Genomic DNA, 5791 nt, shown 5'->3' on the forward strand with positions numbered 1-5791 from the left:
CGTCAAGCCCAAGAACTTCGGTTCCATACAATATCGCGCCAGCAGCAGCTTTGGCGGTCCTGCCTGGGAACATTGGAGAGGGCAGTCGAAGCGGTTTCGGCAGCAAAGAGGAGCAAAGGAAAAGATGAAGGGATCCACGCCGCGAAGAAGAAGAGCGAGTTGCGACTCGCCCTCGACAGTATGAACGAGGATGTCACAACGTGCAGCCGAACAAGAACCGTCTTCGCACACCCTATCTATCGGCCACGGAATAGCTCGAAGCACCGTGTTACTTGCATTCTTACATCGACCCGAAAGATAGCCTTGAAAAATTCACTCATCTGCTTAGAAATTGTCGATAGTTCCTTGAAGTCCGGCAGTTTTGCGATGATCTTAGGGCCAAGACAGCAGCAAAAGCTCACCCGGTGGAAAAAATGGTAGCATCCTATAGTTACCCATCGGAGCCATACATACCAGAAGGAGGAGACATGTATGTACCAACCGGAGTATTCCCAGCGTCTCGAGGACAGGTCAACATGATCCATAAAACTAGTTTTTCGAAGAGAGAAGCCAAGAAGTTTTCGCGAGAGGTGAAGTACTGTGGTGACCCGACATACCACTGCATGGTGTAGTATGCAAGTCTGATATAACACCAATGAAACACCGTTCCACTAGTATTATATCGCTTAGAGTGGTACAACAGAAACATATGCGGGTCCAAGGCATGTCTATAGATTTACAACATTGACTCTGTTACATAAGATCATCACAGCCTCCTACTTTACAATGAGGTAAAACTGCAAATAAACTCCAGGAGAACGACTCGTAGTCTAGTCTTATCACGGACTCTATTTGTAGAGTATTAGACTAGCTATAGGGGCTATGAATAGATTCTAGCTAAATAGGAGCTAGGTTTAGGAAGCTAGTTCCTTTCTATTGCTAATCTAGGTTTTCTCCTTGCTGGATGTAGTATCTGACTCCTATGGCAGGGTCATGTCCCTTGAAGTAATTATTGACTCCTCGGCCTTCGAGTTGCACTGTAGATCCTCCTTCGATGCCTCCATATCTAAGCAGGGGATTTAAGAGTGGGATGAGTACGAGCGTACTCAACAAGTTCATTATAGGGAAGAGGTGTTTAATGCACTAGCTACAGCATTAGACCAGAAAGTCTAATACCAATGCAGGTTTTCATAACCATTTCTTCAAAAGGTTGCTTTTATTCAGAAGAACTATGTCCGTCAGCCTTCACCGGTTTACTAGAACTTCATGGAGTTCCTTTCCGGCAGCGTTCGCAGTTCCATATCCCGGAACAGGGAGTGACAGGTCACGATTCATTACACTCTGCAGAGGTGTGTTGCTTTACCCATAAGAGATCTTAACCTTGGTGCCAACCGGGCATATGTTCCCGTCCACACTTCCTTTGGTGTGAGGCCCGGTATAAGGTCATAGCCAACTATATTCCTCCGCTACCTCGCACACCCACCCTTTGTTGCAAACCCCGACCCTGGGTCCTCGCCGGTCCCATTATTCCCATATTTCAGGGTGGACCCCGACCACGACAACAGTCTGGGATCGAACCAAACTCCTTCGCCGGTAGCTGCAACCCATCATAGACCACATTACCGTGGGGAATTAGAAGGGGATCCCCACCCACCAATTGTTCCGCAAGCAGCAACCGCTACGGTAAGCAAAAGCTATACCGTGGGGAATTAGAAGGGGCTCCCCACCCACCAATTGCTCCGCAAGATACAACCGCTACGGTAAGCGCATCCGTTGATGTACAAGAGGTGGAAATACGGTTGACTATTCCGTCCCACTCCAGATCTTATGGTTAACGCGGGTATTACGACACAAGAATCACTGGCGATATTTGTTGTTTAATCCTAGATACATATAAACCCTTGCAATGGAACCTCCACCATATCAACACAATCCATGGTTCCATTGCCAACCACATAGTCATATTCATAGTTATGAAAATAGTGGTTTTGGTTTTTATGCAATAGTGGTAATCATAGTACTTTGCAAGTAATTTGATAAAGATACTCAAATGACATGAGCAAGTGATGAACTTGCCTTTCTTGACTGCAAGATTATGCAGACAAGGTCTTCGATACGCAATAACTCCAAATTCTGAAATAGCATCATCGTCCGGTAAGGACGATGTTTAAAAGATTGGCAAGGATGCAATAATGCATAAGTATGAGATGCGATCGTTCTAAGCATGACCTAACCCCGAGGATTTAGGATTAGTTAGCTGAAATGATTTGCTTAGGGTGTGTTGCACTTTTAGAGTGATCCACAAACAAGGTTCTTATTCAGGTTTGTGTTGTTTTAGAATCATAAGCAAGTGGTAAAATGCATAGTAACAATCATACACATCAAGAGATAGTAGTTGTATAATAAGTAAAGAGCAGTTGTCAATTTTAAGTACTATATAGCATGGTTAAAGATTACTTGTTATATTCTTCAAAAGAATAACTTTTGAAGAACATGTTCTTTAATAAAGAACGAGTATGACAATTGGGTTTCTAGAGTTTATTATGGTTCCAGACTAGTTTCCAGGGTAAGGATTAGATGGATCCCAACAATGTTGGATTCATCAATACCCAGGGCTTGTAAGGCTGAGTTAGGCCTAGGCTTCCTAAGCAATTATTTATACATGATTGCTATCAATGTTGGTTCATCTGGTTGGGGATAGCTAGCTAGGGTTTGTAGGTACAAGGTTTTGCTATTGGATCCCTTAGGTAAGTAATAATTAGTTCCTAAATAGGATGGTTCACAAGTATCCAACACTACTAGGGTTTAGTGGAATATAGTTATGTAATAAGCGTTTTCCAGTGATTATTTTGGCTGCAACTACATATCATCTTTGTAAAGCTAATGGCACTATGGCAGCCCTGGGTCTTCAAGGGGTTAACCCACAACTCCACTTTGGATTGAGCTACATGGCAGTAGTTGGCCATATTTACAGTCGTTTCCTACTGCTCCAATTGGTTGTAGATTTTTCACTTGGGAAGGATTCTGATTGGCATATATCTTGAGATTTTGGATGCTGATGCTGAAATTATTTTTCTGTTGGAGGACTTGGTGCAGATTCAAGAACAAAGCCATTGAAGTTCAGGATAGGATTATGTTGGAGGACTTGGTGTGATAGCTGACGTGACCAGATTCTAGGATCTTCAGCTATGTGGTGAGACAGTGGTATGTTCGCCCAAAATAAATAAGTACATCTTCTCCACAAATCTATTCTTTAAGCATGACTTTTCCATAATTTTTTTTGGGTTACGTAATGGAAGTCAATTCAATGTTAACTAGTAATGTTTTTCATGCTGGAATCGAACTCTGCATTCCATGCTTAAAGAATATAAAATATTCTTGAATTATTGAATTTTTCACTTACATGTGGATAATTTTTTATCTTTGTTTGCATGTTACCATTGTCAGTAGATCCAATGCTCTGAGTATGTCTTCTCCAGTAAAGTTGCATATTTCATTTTTATAATTTGATCAATTATGACAAACACTAAATATATTTTGAAGCTAGCCTGTGGATACACGGGTTGATGACTAGTTGACTCTAATTCTGTGATTACCTACACAAGGGTACAATGACAAATTCAACGCAAGACCATGCTGGTGGGAGACCACTGACGGGACACTAAGTGCAAGCTTAAGAGGAAAGATATGATTCACATTACTCCATTCTGCAAGGTACACCACTTCCTTAATTCTTAATCACTATTCTAAATGGTTGCACATTGATAATGCTAAGTCCATTAATTCAGTAAAAAAGGATTTGTTCTCGTAACAAGGATTATAAGTATAACAGCATGCAAACTCCACTAAAAATTGTAGCATGCGTATTATTTATTCAAGGTATATATATATATAATTCTTCATTTTTTTCTTGCAAATGTAGCATTACACACATGTAGGTGACACTAGCTGAATATTAGTTTGTAGTTGATTATCAGTAGGTGGGTCAATTTTGTTCTGCGAGATTAATACTTGTACACATTGGCGGAGCTATGTAGGGGCAAAACCTTGCCATTGCCTGCCCAGTTTTTTGCCAAAAAAACTATACCAGTACATGAACTAATCGAGCTGCTCAGTTCCAGTTTCCCTTAAGTTGTAGCAAGGCAACACCAGCACGTGTATCTTTTTCTTTGCCAAATTGTTAAGATTGCATAGTTTTAAAAAAACTCAACGTCTCTCGATTAGGCTTTAACAACAGCAACACACTTATGATTTTTTGTGTTTTTCTTTAATTTTTCCCACCCATACATTTGTTTGTAGCTCCGCCTCTGCTTGTACACCCACAACTAGATTAGTATCCCATGCTATGATCTATAAAACTTACACAGTTGTTTTGTTTCAAATTGGTTACATAGTAGTTCAACTAGCCTCATTTTATGCGTCAGTATTATGCATGCCATGTATTGGACTGTCATGCTAATACTTTTCAAATACTGATGATCTCTAGAAAATATATTATTGTATTGACATGTGCCCAGATTGCCTTCCATGTTCCTATTATATTCGACTCATTAACTTGAGCTAAATAGTTTCTTGATTTCTTGATTGCAGGAAACAAAAAACTTAACTGGACTGGAATATACTTCACGAACACTAGTCTTTGCATTTGATTAGGATGGCACATTCACTATGTTAAACGATTGCTAAATTATATTTCAGTCTCATTTTAAGGATATTTGTGATGAGATCTATGATATTTTATGAATCTACATCATATACTTATGGTTTGAATAATATAATTGAATGGATGTACTATTTTTGTTGTTGCAATAATCAATTACCACAACCTAGTTTCGGTTGCAACTCTTTGACGCCACCAAATTCAGTTTTGTTGAAATAGCCCTTCCGCCATGAAATGTTTGTATTGTCGCAATAGTTACTCGCCACATATAGTTTCGCCGTTGTGATAACCATTTGTTGCAACCAAATTCAGCCCATAGAGGGTTTGCGGCGAAAGAGCTATGCCCATGAAAACAACTGTCGTTGGAATAGGCTATCGCCACAAATGTCTATCGCGACAAACGGCCAATCGCCATGATGTTGATGCATGTTGCATTAAGATATCCCCGCAAACCAAATTGTAGCGACAAGCGCGTGCTTCCACGATAAAAAATGTGGCAACTTGTCACAATGTCGTTGCAATAGCATGTTTTCTTGCCACATTTTGTATTTTGTGGCAATAACCTATTACCATGCGACTTTTCGCAACGCTTGGCAACAAAAGTCATGTCGTGGCAGTAGGTACCTATTGCCACGATTCAGCACTTATTGCCACGAATATTGTTGTTGCAATAGACCTGATTTCTTGTAGTGAATGGTGTTATACTAAATATGGATTGTTAAGGTTAATAATAATTGGGATGATAGGAACTAGAGTTCAGACTTGGTGGATCCTATTTGATCATCTTGGTTGAATGGTATGCATACATGGAATACTAATTTGCTAGTGATAGGGTTTTACATTTGATGTGGTCATGGCAAATATTTAGTTGCTACTATGGTTATATGACTACTATAGAAGTAATGATCACATGTTAACTTGAGGTTTAGGTTTGGAAACCATTTAGGGTTCATACATAAAATAGTGGAGCTAGGGTTCCTAATGAATTAGGGTTATAGAGATCACATGAAATGATAAGGTTGTAACATCATTTCATAAGGAATTATGGTTTGCTATTTACCCTATGATTCTATGAATAATAACTTCATGGTAAAGTTGAAGTTATTAGTAACTTGGAAATAAAAATAATATTGAATTTGACATTTTATTATT

The 5791-nt window shown here is 39.6% G+C and overlaps 1 long non-coding RNA gene across 1 annotated transcript; it reads left to right on the forward strand.

Moving 5' to 3' along the window:
- Nucleotides 1-2812: 2812 nt before the first annotated feature.
- On the forward strand, nt 2813-4821 carry LOC127321456 (uncharacterized). The gene is made up of 3 exons (XR_007864091.2): nt 2813-3183; nt 3585-3693; nt 4570-4821. It is a non-coding gene; the product is annotated as an uncharacterized lncRNA (long non-coding RNA).
- The last annotated feature ends 970 nt before the right edge of the window (nt 4822-5791 follow it).

This window comes from Lolium perenne, chromosome 5 (genome assembly GCF_019359855.2).
Source record: "Lolium perenne isolate Kyuss_39 chromosome 5, Kyuss_2.0, whole genome shotgun sequence".
Lineage (NCBI taxonomy): Eukaryota > Viridiplantae > Streptophyta > Magnoliopsida > Poales > Poaceae > Lolium > Lolium perenne.